Source organism: Mangifera indica, chromosome 14, assembly GCF_011075055.1.
Source record: "Mangifera indica cultivar Alphonso chromosome 14, CATAS_Mindica_2.1, whole genome shotgun sequence".
Classification (NCBI taxonomy): Eukaryota; Viridiplantae; Streptophyta; class Magnoliopsida; order Sapindales; family Anacardiaceae; genus Mangifera; species Mangifera indica.
In genome coordinates, this window is record NC_058150.1 from 12,712,816 (window position 1) to 12,736,425 (window position 23,610).

The 23,610-nt window shown below is 32.9% G+C and overlaps 1 protein-coding gene and 1 long non-coding RNA gene across 3 annotated transcripts in view; both read left to right on the forward strand.

Moving 5' to 3' along the window:
* LOC123196219 (zinc finger BED domain-containing protein RICESLEEPER 1-like) overlaps window positions 1-23,610 on the forward strand; it is an 80,184-nt gene that overhangs the window by 22,915 nt on the left and 33,659 nt on the right. The gene's annotated exons all lie outside the window — the stretch shown is intronic.
* On the forward strand, window positions 11,533-11,839 carry LOC123196224. Its single transcript, XR_006497644.1, has 3 exons — window positions 11,533-11,578; window positions 11,652-11,714; window positions 11,799-11,839. It is a non-coding gene; the product is annotated as an uncharacterized LOC123196224 (long non-coding RNA).

Genomic DNA, 23,610 nt, shown 5'->3' on the forward strand with positions numbered 1-23,610 from the left:
TTTGAAAATATCTTTTTGCTTTAGGGGAGAATTAATTCCCATAATGTTCCAACATCCAAGACTAAACATGATTAAGATAAGGAAAAGATGTGGTACAAGATCCAGCCAAGGCCTTCACTTTCTTTTCCTTCTTCTTACTTTTCTTGTTTTCCATAGGCTCATTTTCATCAACCATAACAAGCTTTCAGAATTGGACAATGGCCGAAGAAGGAGAAACCTCAACAAAGTTTTCACGATTTGCATCTTCATTATTTCAAGTTTCACTAATATCACAAAGAGATTGCACCTCTGCAGGAAACTTCTGCGGGGAAATAGTTGCTGATCCTTTAGAGGGATTTTTTATCTTTCCCTTTTTGATCTTAGGCGACACAGGACCAGGAGTTGCATTTTCCAGAGAGTCGCTCCATTGCCTCTGCACCGAACACTCCCTGGATTTCCCTGTGACATTGTTAGCATCAACACCTTTTTCTTCTTTGTCTATAGTTCCATTAATAGAATCTTATCCTTCCCAGCAACCGTCTAATGGCAGCCACGGGAAATCTTCTTCTCATTATAACCCCCTTCACATCACCGTCTGAAGCCTATTTCTACTCCCAGTTTTACTTTAGATTCTTGCCATTTGAGTTCTAAACTTTATAACATTTTTCATCATGATGGCCTAGATGTTGAGTTGAAAAAGGCTTTGGAATGTTAAAAAATGCTGGCTGAAAAGCCCTCAAAATTACCAAGTTAATTATATAAATAAGTTTTCTTTTTATTTTTTGGCTTCCTATTTTAGGGCAGCCAACGATGAATCTGAAAATGACCTGGATGGTTTTAAATGATTGCTCTTGTAGTTATTTTAATATTAATGCCGCAATTATTTTGACCACTGACTTGAACTAAATCAAATTATTAAGTCAATAAAAAAATCTTATAAATCCCAACTTCATATTCTTAGAAGCACAAGACAGAAACATGCTCCTATATTCTGTTTTTAATAATAATAATAATTTGATTTTCTTATCTTGTTTTATGACACAATACAAGGTAATATTATACTAATACCTAGGTATTAAACTAGAAATGTTACCAAACAATAATATAAGAGCTCATAGCCTGTTTTTCATTAATAATACTAATAATAATAATAATAATAATATTATTATTATTATTATTATTATTATTATTATTATAGAAAAAACTATCACATGCCTCAACATCTACTATCATCTATAGTATCTCAATTCGACCTATCAATTGGGTTTATTGAATTGGGTTTGACTTTGTTTAAGCCCGAACTCTTAAAAAAAGTCAGGACCCAAGGCATTAAACTTGCCCATTCGAGTTTTATATTTTTTTTATTCAAGCCTGATTCATTAATTTTTTAGGTGTCTAGCCTTTTTTTTTTTCAGTAATTATTTAGGCTTCTAGCTTGTTTTGTGTCTATTTCGAGTTTGTTTATGTAACTTCAAAAAGCTACACAAACACTCCTATAATTTCTTATAGGTTTGAAAACCTAACAAATATACCCTTATCCTCAATGAATTTTTAGGCTTTGTCAACCCTTAGGCTTAAACAAAGGAGTTTGAGCTCGAATTAGTCACTATTTGAGATATTCTAAGTAGATTTTAGGTGAAGGGTTTGATATAATAAAGAGCAATAATATATACACTTAGTTTTGAGTATTCAATGACATATTTAAATTATGTATCATAATTTAATTAGATGTTATTATATCTTTAATTTAAAATTATTTGATCATATAATGTTACATCATCTTAGTATCTAATTAGGTATTTAAAATTGGATGTACATGCTTTTATTATTTTTATAACCATAAGATATTAGTTTAATTTCTTACACTCCCTCAAAATAGCTACTTTAGTTTATTTTCCTTTTAAACATCTATTAGTTTGTTTTTAATTCTATCAAAAATTTAGTTTGATTATTTTCTTTATAATAAATAAAATTATATTTGGTTAATGAATATTTTATTTAAAGAAAATGCTACAGAAAATTTCATCATACCCCTGTAATGTAAAATACTTACATTTACACTTAAATACGTTAAGGACCTTGGGACCACACCCTGCACCTGCAAGCCCTTATTGTTAAGGCCCAGATCAATCCGTTCCGACCTGACCCGGATTGGACTGTACAAGCCGAACTGGAGTTTCTAATTCCAGAGAAAAATGCTTAAAAATTAGGGTCGCTTGATTTATTATGAAAAAAGATTACCATTGTATTTTTTGATTTATCAATAATAAAAAATTATATAATTTTTTATCATAAATAATGATATGAGATATAATTTATGTGAAAATCTAATTACTATCTTTACTTTAAATATTAAAAGCTTATCAAAATTATCTTGGTTTTGTTACAATTTTATTTTTATTTATTAATATTTTAGGACTAAAATACCCTCATTTTTAATTAAAATAAAAAAAATATGAAATATATTTTAAAATAATTATATATAAAGTCATTTAAATATAATAATATCTTAGTATTCTTTTATTATCTTCAATCAAACATAATAATTATTTATACGTTTCAATTTTTATCAAACATAATAATAATTTATATTCAATAATCTTTTAAATAATCTATCTTTGTAATAATATTTCATATTCGGTAACAAAACATTATTTGAGCCAAACATGCTTGGGTTGTTCATTAATATAATCAAATTGATTTTTAAACTGAAAATACAAAAAAAAAAGTTATTTAAAAAACCAATTTGAATGTAAATTAAAGAGTGTAGTAGAACTGATTTTTCGTTTTAATTCAATTCAAAATTAATTAATCTTTAAATTAGTTTAATTCAATCAAGCCAAAGAATTTATTCCCATCCAAAATTTAGTATTTTCTTAAGTTTCTACCCATGATCTTTTGAAAACTCAAATATCCACTATAGATTGTTAGAGGGCGTTTGGTTCTAAGAATATTTTATTACTAAAATTGAAAGATTACATTGAAGATAGATTACTTTAGAGATTACTGAATATAAATTAATATTATGTTTAATAAAAATTAGTAATTATAAATAATTATTGTATTTGGTTAGATGTAATAAAAGAATATTAGCATATTATTTTACTTAAATACCCTTAGGTATAATTATTCTAAAATATCTTTTTATGTTATTTGTTATATTAATTGAAAATAAGATTATAATTGCCCTAAAAAAATAATAAATAAATTATATATTATAATAAAATCAAGATGACCTTGGTAATATTTTAATACCTAAGATAGAGGTGATAACCAAATTACCTTTTATATTATCTGTCATATCATCATTTCAAAACTCTAAATACTCACCCATGGATCATCTGCTGTTAAAATTTTCTATTAAAACTAAAGATAAAATCATCATTTTATCAATAATATTAAAAAATATATAATTTTATTTTATTTTCCACCCCTAGATTTTGAAAACTCTCATTTCACCTCAAGCCTTAACTTTGAAAAGTAACTCCGCCCTTACTAATTCTTAGGGTTTGTTGCAAACTCCAACGATGGCGACCAATCGATTCTAACATTAACTGACCTTTTCTGCCTCTCCTTTTACTATTGCTAACGATGTCAGATGAAGGTCAATGAAGCCTTAAGACAAAAAGGCTTCATCGAATTGACTTTGAACGAGGATAATCTATTGCATTCATGGTCAGAGAATGAGTCTTCGTCAATGGTCGTCTAGATATAATGTTGAATCAACAAAAAAGGCCACGGATTCTCATCGTCCAGAGTCGATTCGACAAAACCTTTTTGTCTTTTGGCTTTGCTATTGTTAGGGCTCTGTTAGCCTTCGTTTGGTGTCATCGATGACAACAAAAAGAGACGCATAGAAGGTCAGTCGACATCAATACCAATTAACTACCACCATTGTCATCATCAATAGTAAATCTTAGGGATTTTGGGGGGGGGGGGGGGGGGGGGGGGGGGGGGGGGGGGAAGGGAAGTTAATTTTTAAGGTTTAGGTTGAGAGTTGAAATGCTAGTTTTCAAAACTTGGGGAGAAATTAAATAAAATTATATATTTTTTAATATTATTAATAAAATAACAATTCTATCCTTAGTCCTAACAGAAAATTTTAATAGCAGTTGGTCCATATGTGAATATTTGAGTTTTTAAAACTCTATAAGTGTACATTTGTATTTGCATTAAAAGTTGGGTGGGAATAGTCCTTTGGCCTAAATATTAATACAATAGTCTTTTTTCCAAAATAATAAAACATTTTCCTAACTCATATTTTGAATAATCTTTTTTCAACTGCTTTGTACTTTTTCACTCTCCATCCACAGTGTGATAATGAGACCTATACCTCAAAAAGGTAAATATCTTTTTAATTTCTCTTCTCTTTCCTATAAAAAGGATTTAAAGTATTTAACAATGTCTAAATAACATTTTTATTTTTTATTTTTTTATATTTCAGTTCTATTCCTTCATTTTTTGCCTCAAATTTTTTATAGTAAGAAATTTTTATTTCATTTTAGTTGTTTAATAATGATAAGATAGTAGTTTTTTTTTTCTTCTTATTTTTATATTTTTTTTCTCTTCTTGCCTAGTTTCCTTTCTTTTGACAGCTCTATGAATTTGATAGTTAAGTTGTATTTGTTATTTCAAATTTTGTGGATGGTGGATATAACTTTGAATTTGGGAAGATAGTCACTTTATTTGCTTTCTAAGAAGTAGTAGAACTGTAATTTCCTTTTCTTAGTGATGTAAAAAAGAACATGTTGCTCGCTTAAGCAGTAAAGAAAATCCAAAAATCAAGAATGAATTTGTAGTTTCCCATAAACAATTAATGTCTAAGCACCAACTCAGGCAATCATCTTGACCTCTTACATGTATATATATCAAATTTAGAGACAAGTAACTCAAAAGGAAGTGAGTAGTAGAATGAACCTACCATTACATCTTAATCTCCTAGGCCTCTCCCACAAGAGGCAAATGACTACTAGAGGTAAACCAGACATCCACAAGCCTAATATATCAAACTGAAGCTAGTATCCCTACAACAACCACATCATCCTCAATTCAAGTTGCCTTGACCATTCCACATCGGATAATGCATTACTTGAAAAGTACTTTGCACTAAAAAGTATAATTATGAGAAATTATATTAAATATATTTTTTAAATGAGAGATAACCTTTTATATATATATATATATATATATATATATATATATATATATATATATATCTTGAAATGTTATTAGTTCTGCCATAATCCTACCATTTTCTATTAAATAAATTTGTTTTGTTTGTGATGTTCTTTCAAATTTATAAAATTATATATGGTTTATGAATATTAGCATTTTTTAAATATTTTTATATTTGTTTAACCTAGTATATTTATTCTAATTATCACCTGAATATGTTACAAAAAAAAAATTCATTAAACTCACTATGAGACCTTGCGAGTGGACCCTCTATCTACGAGCATTTATTATTAAAACTCATATTAGCTTGTCCCTAGGGCCTTATCTGGACCAAATTGCTCGTCCTTAGAGCCCAATTTGGACCAAACCACTTGTCCTTAGGGCCCAATCCAGACCAAAACCGCATAGGATAATATGAGCCTAAGCTGGTACGTAGGCTAATCGACCAGTTCTACAAGCTTTATAAAGCTTGTAATATGAACTGTGAAGTTAAGATTGCTTGGAAGCTAGTGAAATGAAATATTTAAATAGAATGAATTGCACTTTCCTATGCGCGTTTTGATCCAAAAACATTTTTTCTTTTTTTCTTAATAATGAGAGATCTCTTTTGAATTAAATTGTTATTTTCGAAATCAAATCTCGAGTTTAGTGATTAATCCTATAATTATCAAATCAAATAAGTTAAAATTTTAATCTTGATATGTCACTATAAAATACTTGAACGCATACTCTCTTGTATATTGAACTTTCTTTTTTATCATTCAAACTACTCTTTAAAGTTTTATTTTTTCATTTTTCCACCTTTGATGTCATAAAATCACACTTTTCATTCAAATTATAGCGTTGTTAATGAACATCCATAGTAAAAGGTCAAAATTATTATTTTTCTATTCTAAAATTTTAAAAAATATAAGAAATGTAAAATAATCATTTTCTTTTTTTTCTATATTTCTTCCACCACCACCAAAGAAACACCATTCCATCACTACTTTTACCGCCAATTTACAAATGAATAAAACTATACATATAAATAAATTATATAAATCTTTTTTTTTCAAACTGAGATAATAACTTATGATTGAGCGATATAATTACTTACTTTTTCTTTTACTTCAAAATCACTTGACTAAATATCATCATATCAAGTTGTATGCCAAGTGGTTTTAACCCATCTGACTTCGAGCGCAAGAATATTGGTGTCATAATAGTTTCAGTTGTTATACTTCTTTCAATAAGTGTATTATTATTATTATTATTATTATTTTATATATATATATTAATAATAAGTATAAATATGGATATAAATCTTAATATATTAATGTTATTTTATCTCTAATTTAAAATCATTTAATCATATAATTACTGATCAACATTTGCATCTGAATTTATATCATTATTAGTGCAGGGTTCTTTTATTTTTCTTTCCGAAAATTGTGGCCATCCAATTCTTTCTCAAGCTAAGTTGGATTTGTTTATCTGAAATCTTAAAAGGTGATCTAATGTCTAGAGAGGCGTTGAATGGAGTTGCCAACGTCACCTCTCTGATGTTTAAGCCAAAGTAGGAGTGTTAAGACTTAGAAATAAGTCTTGAATCAAAATATACATATAGTTGTTGCGTAAAGTATCAAACATGGTAGGAGTGTGATTATGCAGATAGATTAGATTATTCATCACATAGATTATTGGCATGAAATTTAGAGGGTGTAAAATTCGCTTGAAACCGTGCAAAAAATATGGTTTTTTTCGTTCTACAGAACAGTTTAATATGGATTGAAATAATTGAGAAAACAATTTCCATGTTGGTTGATGTGCATTCCAACTGGATTGCTAGCTAGGTTTAACCGTTGACTCTGCCTGCATTGAAGACGACGTCGAAGCAGACTTCAATCCTGTCAAGGTATCCTGTTTTTCAATTTGTTGTTTTACAATTAGTTTTATTGCAAAATAATTTGATATTATTTTATTTTTAATTCAAAATAATCAAATCATATAATGATATATATAAATACATACACATATATGTATTTAAAATAGGTACACATAATTTTATTATGGAAAATTATTAAAAATAGACAAAATTAAAGGGGTCAAAGCGAAATTGTCCAAAAAATTTAGGTTTAAGCAAAAATGCCCATGTTTTATGAAATGACGAAACTACCCCCATATATAAAGTTAACAAATTATCACTGTACAACGGAGAGAAAATTCCAAAGTTTCCCACCTCCCACGGCAATCCCACGGCGAATGTCATTTCCGTCGATTTTCTTTCGTTTCGGCAACCGAAAATGGCAAATAAGGTTAGTATATCTCCCGTAATCTTCTTTGCATCAAGTTATTGGTGATATTATTGAGATTTGATTGAGAATTTTAGATTTGAAATTTTAGGGTTTACGGGTTGAATAATGCTTAAAATGTTTCGATTTTTGGTTGTTTTCGTTGAATTGATTGAGGGGTTTTATGTTATACAATGTGTAGATTTGATTTATGTGAAAATCGGAGGTCAAAACGACCAAAAATTGGCCGAAAATGCTGCCGAATTGATCGGCTGTCTTGCCGTGGGAATGAAGTTTCCCACGGCAAGAGATTTCTCCCACGGCAGCTAAATGGACAATGGGTTTTTGGGGGGGTGAAATGGCTTTTTTAAAACATTGGGTTTTCGGGGAAATATTTAGCCCAAGTCGGGTTTTTATGATATTTCGCACTTTGTCGTGGGAAAAGCGCAATTACGAAACTGCCCCCTTTATAAGCACAGCAAAATTTCATTTCCTCCCACGGCAAGTTGCGTTTTCACTGTGCATTTCCACGAAAATTCCAAAAGCATTCCACCTCCCACGGCAATCCCACGGCGAACGTCATTTCTGTCGATTTTGAAGCTTCCCGGCAACCGCAAATGGCAAAGAAGGTTAGTATATCTCCCGTAATCTTGTTTGGATCAAGTTATTGCTGAAATAATTGAGATTTGATTGAGAATTTTGGTTTTGAAATTTTAGGGTTTACGGTTTGAATAATGCTTAAAATCTTTCGATTTTTGGTTGTTTTGGTTGAATTGATTGAGGGTTTTGATGTTATACAATGTCTAGCTTTGATGTATGTGAAAATCGGAGGTCGAAACGACCAAAATTGGGTCGAAAATGGCTGCCAAATGAATCGGCAGTCTACCGTGGGAACGACGTTTCCCACGGCAGCACGAGTTTTCCCACGGCAACGAATTTTCCTTGTTTAGTTGGGGGGTGAAGTGGGTTTTTTAAAACCTTGGGGAGCCGGATGAGATTCGTTACAGCACAGGGGGTTTTATGGAAATTTGTCATATAACAGTGGACTTTTTTTATTAAAGAATTTTCATGAGGGGTTAAATTGAGAATTTTCTTATCTACGGTTTCTGATCGTGTAGTTTTCGAATTTTATATCCGTTTTTTCTGTTTTAGGTTTTTCTATATCTATTTTTCAAATTTCAAATTCGAGTTTTCGAATTTTGGTGCTTTTTGACACAACTTACGATGTAACGACGTAATTTCAACTCAATATTTTGATTTTTTCGTTTATAGGATATATCGATTCGTTTTTTTCAATTTTTCAAATGATTTTTCAGTTAGCGACATTCATAGGTATTTAAACGTATAAAATTAGAATTTTAGTCCCGTTTTTTCGAATTTCACCATTTTAGGATATATCGATTCGTATTTTCACGATCTCCGAACAATTTCCCGAGTATCGTCACTTTAAGGTATTTCAACGTATAGAATTCGAATTTCAGTTCCGTTTTTCTGAATTTCACCATTTTAGGATATATCGATTCGTATTTTCAAGATCTCTGAACGATTTTCTGAGTATCGTCACTTTAAGGTATTTCAACATATAGAATTCGAATTTCAGTTCCATTTTTTCAAATTTCATCATTTTAGGATATATCGATTCGTATTTTCAAGGTTTTCGAACCATTTTTCGATTATCGTCACTTTAAGGTATTTCATTGTATAGAATTCGAATTTCAGTTCCGTTTTTTCGAATTTCACCATTTTAGGATATATCGATTCGTATTTTCAAAATTTTTGAACAATTTCCTGATTATCGTCACTTTAAGGTATTTCAACCTATAAAATTCAAATTTCAGTTTCGTTTTTTCTATTTTTCGTCATTTCAGGATAACTTAATTCATATTTTGTTATTTTCAATCGAATTTTTGATTGTTAACATTCTACGAAAGTTGAACGTATAGAACTCGAATTTATGTTCTTATTTCTTAAGTTTTGTCATTTTCATTTTGATTATTTGATATTTCTCATCTTTTTATATTTTTTTCACTAATACATTTGTTTACATATTTATTTTTATGAATGTCTAACAATTTTTACGTGATTGTTACAGGATATTTCTCGCAAAAGAAGACGAGTTGACAGCGAGCTACGCATTCCCGACGAGTCCAGACACTTCCGGGCAGATGCGATATCTCGTGCACAGTGTACTGCATTATCTCAGATTTCTTCTACATTGACCCCGCGTCAGCTACGACTATTTGAGAGGACATGTTTCGGGTCCTTCCTTCGTTTACCCGAAACCAAATTCTGTGGGATATTAGTTCATGCATTTCTACTACGACAGTTACATCCACCCTTTGCCATAGACGAGTTTTGGTTTAGGATTAGCGGGGTCGATGTGAGGTTTAGCCCATTTGAGTTTGCGTTGGTGACAGGGCTTTCGTTTAGCCGTCGGACTGATGTTTCTTCATATATTCCTCGCTCCTCCGGACATAGGATCAGATCTACGTACTTTCGCGGTTGTCCGAAGGTGCAGTATCACGACATTGAGCGTGTTTTCTTGTCGAGGCCATGGGGGGATGACGATGTTGACGCTGTCAAGCTCGCCTTGTTGTATATTCTACACATGGTTTTGTTGGGGAATGATCGACGAAAGAAGGTGTCCACGGAGTACTTACAGTTAGTTGATCATTTGGACGGGTTTAATTCCTACCCTTGGGGCGTCGCTGTTTGGCAGATGACATACGATTCTATGTCACAGGCGAGTGAGAGAGTCTGTTCCGGACGGATGCAGGAAATCCGTAAATACGACCTTTATGGATTTCCTTTCGCATTTCAGGTAAGTTTTATATTATTATTTATATATATTAATTGACAAAAATATAAATTGATTTATTTACATCGTAAATGATTATATTGCAGTATTGGATATATGAGACTCTAGAGACGTTACACGAGTGGATTGACCTTGTCGATCTCTATGTGTCCCCACAGATGTTGAGGTGGTGTACGCGAGACGTCCCTGTTTGGACTCATATCGGTCGTATTTTCACTGGTGATCCGATATGTACTAGTAAATTAATAAGTCGATTAATTCATTATATATTACAATTATTTTGACTTATATATCTTCATCATTAGGAGGATGTCACATTCCCTCTTCGTCCATCAGTTATCGAGGAGGGTTTACCGTGGTACGCTGAGATTCGTGAGTATACCGGTTTACCGGATGCTGATTCCTCCTTATCTTCTTCGGTCCCGATCGCGACTGCAGACGGGGCTCCTCCATCCTCGAGACATTCAGATGTACCCGTAGAGACTTCTGAGACACGTGAGGAGCCTATTCAGCCTCCTATTATCGAGCAGCATGTATGTTCCCCTGTTGTTCAGAGCCCACGGACGATAGACCATCCTAGAGTGGAGGACCACCCTAGCGTGGAGGAGCATCCTAGTGTGGAGGACCGCACTACCTATCACGCCACCGAGCAGTGTCCCTCATTCGTATCACCCAGTATTTCTACATCAGATACTACATTAGCGCACTGGGGTGCTACGATTTTACGTGAGATATCAAGTTTTAGCGACGATATCTCTTCTCAGATGACTCGATTACGTGATGATATCTATTCCCAGATGACTCGATTAGAGGATCGTATGACTCGTTTGGAGGACATCGTCACGCGTACATATCCAGCCCCCGTCGTTGAGGTTGTAAAACTACTTCTAATTTATTACTTATATAAAATGTGTTCAGTGTTATTATTCTGACAACTATTCGAACCATTCATACAGGAGCACGACGACGTTACTGGGATGACCTCCCCCATTGATACCGCAATACCATCCCATCAGTCACATGAGGTACGAATATAATTTCAAATTTATATTTAATGTCCAATGTTGTTATTATATTACAATATCGTTATATATAAAATGTCACTGAATAGATTTAATATTACTATTATCTTAGGGTCATCGACAGGATGGGGCACCGGTTGACCCTTCGGTGACTTCACCGATCCGATCTGAGGTATGTCACTTATCATTATAACTTAATTTTTAATACTATTTTGTTATCGATTAATTCATGATATATATTTGTATAGGGTCTTCGTCATGAAGAGGGTTTACCGATCGAATCTCCTATCGTTTTAGATCATCCACTGGAGGTATGAAAATTATTGTTCATATGATATTTTATATTAAATATCATTAACCATTTTTTCCTTTTAATGTATATAGGGACTCGACATTGACATATCATCGATCGAGGGTTATCTCCGGACACCTTCCCCGGAAGTTCAGGTTATTGGGATTTAAGAAATATCATTGATCAATTTGTCTTTAATATTATATATTTTTTTAAATGATGTTTTGTCTCTTTTTCAGGATGAGCGACTCTGGTTACTTGCTGATATCCCGAGCTCGACCAAAAAGCTTGTGGATATTAGTTCACAGGAGGAGGACGTCCAGGAGGATGTTTCTGAGACCGTTCACATTGAGGTTTGTCAATTATAATTACTAAATAAATATAATTGTTAAATATATGTCACTAAGATGTTTTAATATATAATTATGCAGTCTGTCGACGGAGCATGCGCTATTGACTTGACCGTGATTCAGGATTCTCCGGTTAAACCTCCTCCCGCATACGTACAGAAGGTAACATAAATCGAATAATGTGTATGTTTTTGTTGAATGAAATAATGAATTAATAGTTTTTTGTACCATACAGTCGGTTCGTACCGCACGTGGTTGAATCGTCCGGAAGGGTCCACTGGTTCGCACCCTGTATACAAATCCACTCAGAGGGAGGGCAAAACGGTAACTCACGACGATTCCATCCTCTGCGTCAGACCGTGAGGAATCTTTCCTCACATGGTATACCAAAGCTGCACCTTCTGACACACATGATGTGTACTTCATAGGATCGAAGACGAAAGACAGCTTCTGGAGGCTTGTTGTAGAGTTACGCGAGTGGTTGACCGACGATGTGAGTTGTCCATACTATATAATTTGGTAAAAAGCTAGATATATTTATTAATAACTAACACATAAACTTGTTTATACCATTTTAGCATGTGGATTCCTTTTTGGCTTTATTACGTCGGCAGCAGGACGATCACTAGTCGACTATCTCACAGCGTTTGACGACTGCCCACACATTCTTCGGAGGCCATATTGAGATGGCCTGGAAGAGTTGGCAGACCACCCCGATTGGCGAGTTTGAGTTTTCGGGGCTCTTCACGAGGATGGTTGATACAGCGTACACCCCGAGATTGTTATACAAACCATGGGGGCTGGACGATCAGGTATAGTTTATATATATTTCTATTACATTCAAGAACATAACGACAACGATAAGTAACTAAAATGTCTCATTGTTTATAGGTTTTCATCCCTATAAACTTCGAGAACGCACATTGGGTCGCCGGAGTTATAGATTTTCGTGAGTGATCGATTACGGTGTACGATTCAGAGGTTTCATTTTCAGGGAATATAAGGACTCTAGAGCAGCGCATGCGACCATACATGACCTTTATTCCCGCGTTATTAGAGGCGACGAGTTTTTGGACAGCTTCTGGGATGACTCCACGACGTGATCCCTTTACTTTGCATCGAGCGTCGGATGTCCCTCAGCAGGGGGTAGGCTCCGGTGACTGTGGCGTGTTTATGTTGAGATTTTTTGAGTGTTTGGCGTTGTCACAGAGCTACGTTTTCCCCCGGGAGTCGTCTACCTCTATGCGTCGACGATTAGCGGCGCAGTTGTACTTTCACTGTATCGAGTAGCACATGGATGTATATTTATCGTTCTTCCTATGTTTATATGTATATATTCATTGTCTAGTCGTCTACCTCTATGTGTATGATATACTTTATCTGTGGTTATATATGGATATGTTTCGTATTTGATTTCATTTTTTAAATCATCTTGACATGAAAAAACAATAAAAATGTATGATTACTCAAACATGTAAAAACTTAAAACAAATAGAGGAAATCCAGTAATACTGAAATAACTCATAAGAAACACTAAATTTATTACATCAAATGACAATACAATTACACGTTTGAAACAATAATAAAAGTACATCGGTTACATATCAGTTCCACAATGAAGAATCATATAACAAACAAAATTGAGTATAAACATGTCAAGATCTCGTTTCTTTGCCTTTTGTAGATGAATGCTGCGGGGCGGAGCTCGGGACAGGTGCTGGGGATTTACAGTGGGTTCGTGTGCGCCCCGGTTCATGGCAACGACTACAAATCCTCGGTGTAACTATTTCTCCTTACGATGGATGTCGATTTCTGTTTGATGGATGACCTGCACGACGACTATCAAGGACGGGGGGCAATATAACTCTCTCCTCCGGTGAGTGTAACCAATCAGATTGATTTCCAAGAGGATTGATCGGTTCCTGATATATTGCACAGTAAATATCGGTGCGGAAGAATGGATGAACCCAGGCGTGCACATTCGTGAGTCTCATATGTCGTGCAACGGCAATGGCATGCTTGCACGGAATGCGTGAAAGCTGAAACTTTCTACACGTGCAAGACATGTCACCAAAGTCCACAATACCCATGAATCCACCAAATCCAACAACCTGATACCGAGTAGGTGTAATCGATCGAACCTCCAGACTTGCAGACTTTGAAAGGCGATTGTTGATCTTCTCTTTTGTCCAAGGGGTGAGGAAGTTATGACATTCACCTGTAATTCGGAAAAAATATTAAGAATATATTTGGTAATATGATTAACAAAGTGGAAAAAAGTGTATGAGACAACTTTTAATTAAGATCGATTTGATACTTACTTGCATGGGTTCTCCTCTCGTAAAACCATCGTTGCATAGTACCATGAATAAACTCCAAAAGCATGGTTATAGGTAAGCCCCGAGCGTGTCTGACAAGGGCATCAGCAATATTTGTGGTCATGATGTTGTATCGATGTCTTGGAAAGTACGCTCTACTCCAACGGTGAAAGCCGACATCCCGTAGATAAGCTCCAGCTTGGGGGTTCATTGAGTCAATGGATTGCATCATCGAACCAAATTCAGACTCTGTGTATGATTTAGCGGCTTTCCAATATGCCCCCGCGACCTGTAAGATGGTAAAAAATATGAAAACTCATTGTAAGCAAAATGTTTGAAAATGATAAACTGTTATAAATTTAATTACTTGTTTACAATATACCTTTGAGTCTCGTTTATACTTTGCCCGCATGTTACACAGAAGGTGATGACAACAGCATCCATGGTGGACATCTGGAAAGACTTCAGCCATTGCCGAGTAGATAGCATGATGTCGATCGGAGATTATTGCAAGCTCAGAGAGGTCAGGGATGCATTCTTTAATTCTCATAAGAAACCAACACCACCTGTCGTGATCTTCTTTTTTGCCGACACCGAAACCAATAGGGTATATTTGATTATTACCATCAAGAGCCACCGCAATAAATAAATGCCCCAGATATCGACCTTTAAGGAAAGCAGCGTCAATGCAAATAACGGGGCGAAGATATTGACTAAACGCACGAACGGAACATCCTAACGCCATGAAAAAATTTGTAAATCGATGCTCATCATCTGTTTCAATAGCAGTAACGATGCCCGAATTAGTACGTTGTAAATTGTAACAATAATCTGGTAACAGCATAAAAGATTCCTCCGGTGAACCCCTTAATGAATTGATAGCCCAATTTCTTGCCCGCCAAGCCTGTGAGTAGGAAATATCAATTTTATATCGGTCGGCGATGTCAACAATTATTTCTTTAGGCCGATAAATTCGATCAATCATCACAAACTTTGATCTCATTAATTGACCTAAAGCTCGGGCACCAGCTTGTCTGTGATGTGGCAAGATTTGATCAACTAAACATGTGTGGGTAGGATTCATAGAGTTGATACCCCACACATCACCAACAGTGGACTTGGTTGCATGTATATACCACTTACAATTTTCAACCGTGCACTTAATTTCCCACCGTTTCTTGTCAGACTTTTTGACATCAAATGAAATCCTTTCAGTAAGGCAAATTGCTTCATAGCGTCTTTCAATTAGACTTTATTATGAAAAATATCCCCTATCCTGACACCATGCTCCTCTCGGATCGATCTAGAACTACCTGATGATGCTGATGGCTGTGGAGGAAAATCAGGAAGCCACCTAAATGGATTAGTGGGGACATTGTCAAAAAATGGCCTAGAATAATTTCCACCACCTGAAATAGGATCTTCAAGCTGTAAACTATCCATACCCTCGGTAACCAATGCCATATACTCAAGCTCTACATCTTCTGAAGGAATGTCGGGCATATCATTTCCATCAAAGTCACCCCAATAGGGAACTATATCTTTTTCTCTATGAGCCCATGAGTTTGCAATATACAACGAGTCATTACTGAAATCAATCAACTTTTCCAAATCATATTCTTTTTTGACCCAACTACTTTCGTTTTCATCTTCATCTTCATCTTCATCCTCCTGCCCTTCAATTGGGGTACATGTAACAAATACAGGAATACATTCCTGAAAGTACTGGGACATATCAAGAAGACCCTGGACATCTTCATCATTTTGGATCTGGATGGGGCCGTCGAGCTCAATTTTTTTTGGCTTCATTGATACTTGAATGTAGTTTTTCATTAGATCAATACTGCAAGACTCCGTCAAAAGCTCAATAAATCCCTCGAATGTTGTTCCATAAGGGATTTTAATCAATTGTTTGGCTCCTCCAACATATTTCATTGTGTTGTTGCGACCTTGAATCCATTCTCCCTAATAACGAACTGATGCATAACCATCCATTTTAATTATGAATCCTGCAATGACCAGTTTTTGAAGATAATTATTCATTTATAATGAAAAAATCAATAATAACTATGAAAAACAATCGTACAATTATTAATAATTAAAAAAAACTCCTAATATTTTTCTAATAATTTATTTATCCCCCTATAATTATTTGACAATTTATATAACAATTTATATAGCACTTTCGTATGTTATTTTACCCCTCAAAATGCATCTATCTGTTTGTAACGTTCTATTTAAAACGTTTTTATTTTCAGAAATCTGGAAAATACTAGTGGATATATCTTAAAACGATAAAATTCAAAAAAACAGAACTGAAATTCAAATTCTAAAAGTTGAAATACCCTAAAATGGTAATAATCGAACAATTCTTCGAAAATCTGAAAAATACAAGTTGATATATCCTAAAACGGTGAAATTCAAAAAAACAGAATTGAAATTTGAATTCTAAAAGTTGAAATACCCTAGAATAACATCAATCGAAAAATTCTTCAGAAATCTTAAAAATACGAATCGATATATCCTAAAGGGATGAAATTCGAAAAAACGGAACTGAAATTCGGAATCTAAAAGTTGAAATACCCTAGTATGGCAACAATCGAAAAATTCTGCAAAAATCTGGAAAATGTGAATTGATATATCCTAAAGGAGTGAAACTCGAAAAAACCTATAATTTCAATTATAATGCGCTTACCATGTTTAATATGAAAATGCGCCCTAATTTTAATAACATTTAATTTGACATTTTAGAAAAAGTAATTAAATAAATAAATAAATAAATATGAAAATGCCTTTATAATGTAAAATATCTAAAAACCCCCCATATTTATCCTAAATTATTTTAACCCCCTATACTTGTGAAGCATTGCATTTAACCCCCATATTATGGCATAAAAACTAAACTTAACAAATGAAATTATGTTTTAGACTAAGATTGACATAAATACTTTTTTTTGATAAATAGTGTTTTTTCGAGTCGAATACAGAAATACGAACTTCTTCCGTCCGAACGAATCCCTACTATTTGATATTGAATAAAAATGAAAGTGAGAGTGAGTGTTTGAGTGATATGAGAAGTGTGTGTAAATAAAGGGAGTGAGGAGGGTTTATATAGATGAGAGGAAGGGTAATTTTGACATTTTAGAAAAAGTAATTAAATAAATAAATAAATAAATATGAAAATGTCTTTATAATGTAAAATATCTAAAAACCCCCATATTTATCCTAAATTACATTTAACCCCCTATACTTGTGAAGCATTGCATTTAACCCCCATATTATGGCATAAAAACTAAACTTAACAAATGAAATTAAGTTTTAGACTAAGATTGACATAAATACCTTTTTTTGATGAATAGTATTTTTTCGAGTCGAACATAGAAATACGAACTTCTTCCGTCCGAACGAATCCCTACTAATTGATGTTGAAAAAAAATGAAAGTGAGAGTAAGTGTTTGAGTGATATGAGAAGTGTGTGTAAATAAAGGGAATGAGGAGGGTTTATATAGATGAGAGGAAGGGTAATTTTGATATTTTAGAAAAAAGTAATTAAATAAATAAATAAATAAATATGAAAATGTCTTTATAATGTAAAATATCTAAAAACCCCCATATTTATCCTAAATTACTTTAACCCCCTATACTTGTGAAGCATTGCATTTAACCCCCATATTATGGCATAAAAACTAAACTTAACAAATGAAATTAAGTTTTAGACTAAGATTGACATAAATACCTTTTTTTGATAAATAGTGTTTTTTCGAGTCGAACATAGAAATACGAACTTCTTCCGTCCGAACGAATCTCTACTAATTGATGTTGAAAAAAAATGAAAGTGAGAGTGAGTGTTTGAGTGATATGAGAAGTGTGTGTAAATAAAGGGAATGAGGAGGGTTTATATAGATGAGAGGAAGGGTAATTTTGACATTTTAGAAAAAAGTAATTAAATAAATAAATAAATAAATATGAAAATGTCTTTATAATGTAAAATATCTAAAAACCCCCATATTTATCCTAAATTACTTTAACCCCCTATACTTGTGAAGCATTGCATTTAACCCCATATTATGGCATAAAAACTAAACTTAACAAATGAAATTAAGTTTTAGACTAAGATTGACATAAATACCTTTTTTTGATAAATAGTATTTTTTCGAGTCGAATATAGAAATACGAACTTCTTCCGTCCGAACGAATCCTTACTAATTGATGTTGAAAAAAAATGAAAGTGAGAGTGAGTGTTTGAGTGATATGAGAAGTGTGTGTAAATAAAATGAGTGAGGAGGGTTTATATAGATGAGGGGAAGGGTAATTTTAACATTTTAGAAAAAGTTTGAAATAAATAAATAAATATGAAAATGCCTTTACAATGTAAAATATCCAAAAACCCCTCATATTTATCTAAAATTATTTTAACCCCCATAATGAGTGAGGGGAGTTATATAAATGAAGGGAAGGGTAATTTTGATATTTTAGAAAAAGTTTGAAATAAATAAATAAATATCAAAATGCCTTTATAATGTAAAATATCCAAAAACCCCTCATAGTTATCTAAAATTACATTAAAACCCCATAGTAAGTGGGAGAGTTATATAAATATGAGGGGAAGGGTAGTTTTGGTATTAAAAAAAGTCATAGGCATTTTTTTTTGGAACAGTGATTTTGGGCATTTTGGCTTGGAAATAGTGATTTTGGGTATTTTTGCTTAATGGGAGGGCATTTTGGCTATTTTTTAAAATTTCCCTTTTATTATTATCAAATATAAGTTAAGATTTAATTTCGGCCAAACGACTATTTCCCACCCAAGGTTTGATGTATTCTCAAAAGTCCCCCCTTTAACTATGGAAACACCAAATACCCACCCATGGCCGGTTAGATTTAACCAAACCCTAACGCCTGAAAATTTTATCTCCTTTTGCCCCCCTAAACTTTAAAAACTGAAATTTTTCCCCCGCCTAAGTTTTAAAAAATTGCAGTTTCACCCTAGGGTTTGGTTTTGAAATCTCCGACGACCTCTCCGGCTCCGTTGCCGACGGCCGCTCCCTCCCGAAGCAACCTCTCCTTCCGGCGATCTCTTTCCTCCCATTTGGAGGTCCGATCGGCGCCCGGAGAAGTCGTGGGAGACGAAGAACTTCGTCGGGAAGACGAAGTTCTTCGTCTTCCCAGACGAAGACGACGGCGTCGTCTTCGTCTGGAAAGACGATCGTCTTCCCAGAAGAAGACCTCTGGGAAGACGAAGAACTTCGTCTTCCCGACGAAGTTCTTCGTCTCCCACGACTTCTCCGGGCGCCGATCGGACCTCCAAATGGGAGGAAAGAGATCGCCGGAAGGAGAGGTTGCTTCGGGAGGGAGCGGCCGTCGGCAACGGAGCCGGAGAGGTCGCCGGAGATTTCAAAACCAAACCCTAGGGTGAAACTGCAATTTTTTAAAACTTAGGCGGGGGGAAAATTTCAGTTTTTAAAGGTTAGGGGGGCAAAATTAGTTTCTATTTTAGTTTATTTTTAATATTATAGCAAAAATGACGATTTTACCCCTACCACCGTTAGGGTTTGGTTAAATCTAACCGGCCATGGGTGGGTGTTTGGTGTTTCCATAGTTAAAGGGGGGACTTTTGAGAAAACGCTAAACCTTGGGTGGGAAATAGTCGTTTGGCCTTTAATTTCCCATCTTGAATCTGGATAGAAATATATCTCTTCAATTCTACATATAATTTTTGTTTTTTATATGAACACCAACACTGAGGTCTCTAGAATCTTCCCTGGTTGTGGTCTGGATATGAAATTAGATTTAAGTATCAGCCAATACGAAAAGTATATTCCTCAAGTTGAAAACGTCGTCGTTTGGGTTGATTGTGTTATTTCCAATGACGATTCCTCCTCTTTCACCTCCGAAAAGTCTCGACTTCCTGTCTCCAATCTATTCCATTTGGTTTTTGGTGGGATCATCAAACCTCTGCAAGCCCGTGGCCAAATTTTCAGCCCCAAAAGAAACCCCGCAATTTCATCATAACAGTCCTCTCAACAACAACATCACCAACACAAACACCGCCACCCTCCGCCTTTAGTTCTGAGTCTACTTTATCAGTTGGAAACCACACCAACCACCATGATAACGATGGAGATATCGTTCAAGCCGAAATCACACACCACTCTCCCGCTCAAGTTTTGAAGAATTTTAATGAGATTCATTATCTCCGAATCGAGTTATCTAACGGAGAAATCGGGGTCGTAGATGGTGTGTTATTGAAATGGAGAGCTTCATAGCCGATTTCGGAAAATGTCACCTGAGAATGAAGTACAGGTTATTTGACAATTAGTCCTTGATTACTGTGCTGCATATGCTAGACAGTGCAAATATGATGACAGGTCGTGTGTTTTTTTAAAATCGCCTAAAATAAGCTTTTAAATCGTCATTGAATATAGCAATAATAAAATTTTATACTATAATAATAATATAGAAATTTTTTTTTTTACTCTCATCTTTAATAATAATATATATTAAAAAATATATATTTATATGTATGTATGTATGTATTAAGGTATTTAAAGTTTTCAAAGTTAATGAAAAAAATTTTGTCCACAAACTAAACTTTAGTAGAAATAAATCTTTCGGCTATTCATAAATTCACATATCAGTCTTGGGTTGAATTCACATGGTTAGAATAATGATAGTAAGTTTAGATTCTACTTTTGATCATATTCTATCATAGAGCATTTTAGAACATAAGAAGGGAGAACATGAGATGATTAAACTTCAACCCAGAGGACAATAAACAAAAGTGAACACGAATTTTTATCTAACTCCAAAGCTCAAAGATTTTATAGACCTTAATAATTAAATGTCATTCTCTGACATATATTATATTGTTTTATTTTATAAAGTGAATCGGACTTTGGTTAACCATTGACCCAATTATAAGTTGGATGTACTTATTGAACCAATTACACACTTTGTAATAAAAATATATAATATTTTAGGTAATTGATTAATCAACTAGTCAGTCAGGTTATACAGCATACATATATACATCAATGTTCCAATGGGTAGAATAATGGTAGGTCCTGTTAAACCAATTTTTTTTAATTGTACTGTAATAGTATAAAATTTACAAATTTTTCATTAGTAATGCACAATTCATATCACAGTTTTTTATGGTACCAAATAAAAAAAGGCAAATTATATTAAATGGCCAAATTACCCATCCATTAAGCAAAAATACCCGATTTCCCTATTCATAAGCAAAAATGACCAATTTTCCTATTCCTAAGCAAAAATGCCCTAAATTTTTTTTAAAATACCAAAAATACCCTTCACCACACTTATATAAACCTTCTCTCTCACTCTTATTACACGCACTTTTCATCTCACTCAAACACTTACTCTCACTCTCATTTTTACTCAATATCAATTAGTACAGGTTCATTCGAACCGAAGAAATTCGTATTTCTGAATTTGAATAAAAAAAAAGCTACTCATAGAAAAAAGATATTTATACGAATCTTAACCTAAAAATTTAATTTTATTTGTTAAATCTAATTTATATGTCATGTAAAAGGAGTACTTGAATATTCGATAATAATATAGGGTTAAAGAATGTTAGAGAAATATGGAAGGTATTTTGATATTATACAATATAAAAAGGATTTGAATAACATGTTACGAATAGATAGGTATATTTTGATACAAGACAACATACAAGGGTGTTAAATGAAGTGTTAAATAATTATGGGGGGTCAAATGACATGTTATAAAAATATGTGGGGTATTTTGATATTAAACACTGTAAGAGCATTATAAATAAAATTTTAGGAATAGATAGATGTATTTTGATATGAGACAACATACAAGGGTGGTAAATGCAATGTTAGGTAATTATAGGGGATAAAAAAATATTAAAAAAATATAAGGGGTAAAAAAATATTAAAAAAATATATGGGGTATTTTGAAATTACATAATACATGAAAGATTTAAATAGTAGATTAAGAATAGGTAGATATTTTTTGTTACAAGAGAACATAAAATGGTGTTAAATGAAAGGTTAGATAATTATAGGAGGTTAAATGAAATGTTAAGAAAAAAATGAGGGTATTTTGATAATTCATAATATATGAAGGATTTAAAAACAAGTTAAGAATGAATAGATGTATTTTGATAATAGGAAACATATGAGGGTATTAAATGAAATATTATACAAGTATGGGGGACTAAAAAAATATTAAAAAATATAGAGGGTATTTTGATATTAAACATTGTAAAAAAGCTTTAATTAAAATGTTAAGAATAAATAGATACATTTTGATACAGGGTAACAGAAAATGTTGTTAAACAAATTGTTCGATAATAATAACGGGTTAAATGAAATATTAGGAAAACATAGGGGGTATTTTGATATTAAACATTGTAAGAATGTTTTTAATGAAATATTAAGAATAAATAGATACATTTTGATACAAGATATTATACAAGGGTGTTAAATAAAATATTAAATAATTATAAGGGGTTAAATGAAATATTTAATAAATATATGGGGTATTTTGATATTAAACATTTTAAAAACGTTTTAAATGGAATGTTAAGAACAAATAGATGTATTTTGATACAAGATAACATACGAGGGTGTTACTTAAATTGTTAAATAATTATAAGAGGTTAAATAAAATATTAAAAAAATATGAAGGGTTTTTTATATTAATAATTGTAAGACTGTTTTACATAGTTATTTCAGATTTTTTGTTATAAATAAATAATATTTCCAAAAATTTGTCATTGTAAGATTGATAATTAAAATGGATGGGTATGCATCGATTCGTTATTAAGAAGAATCGATTCAAAGTAGCAACAACACAATGAAATATGTTAGAGGATCCAAAAAATTGATTAAAATTCCTTATGAAACAATATTTGAGGGATTTATTGAGCTTTTGAAGGACTCTTGCAGTATTGATATAATGAAAAACTATCTTTAACTATCAATGAAGCCAAGAAAAATTGAGCTCGACTACCTCGTACAGATCCAAAATGATGAAAATGTCCAGGGTCTTATTGATATGTCTCAGTACTTACAGGAATTGTATTCTTGTTTTTATTATATGTACCCCAATCGAAGGACAGGAGGAAGAAGATGAAGAAGAAATTAGTGGGGTAAAAAAAGAATATAATTTGAAAATTTTAATTGATTTCAGTAATGACCCATTATACATTGCAAACTCATAGGCTCATGGAGAAAAAGATAAGGTTTCCGACTGGTATTTTTTATAAATTATATAAATTTTTTTTCTTTTTCTTTCACTTACTTTGATTGATACAGCATTTTAGAACATACGAAGGGAGAACATGAGATGATTAAACTTCAACCCAGAGGACAATAAACAAAAGTGAAAAC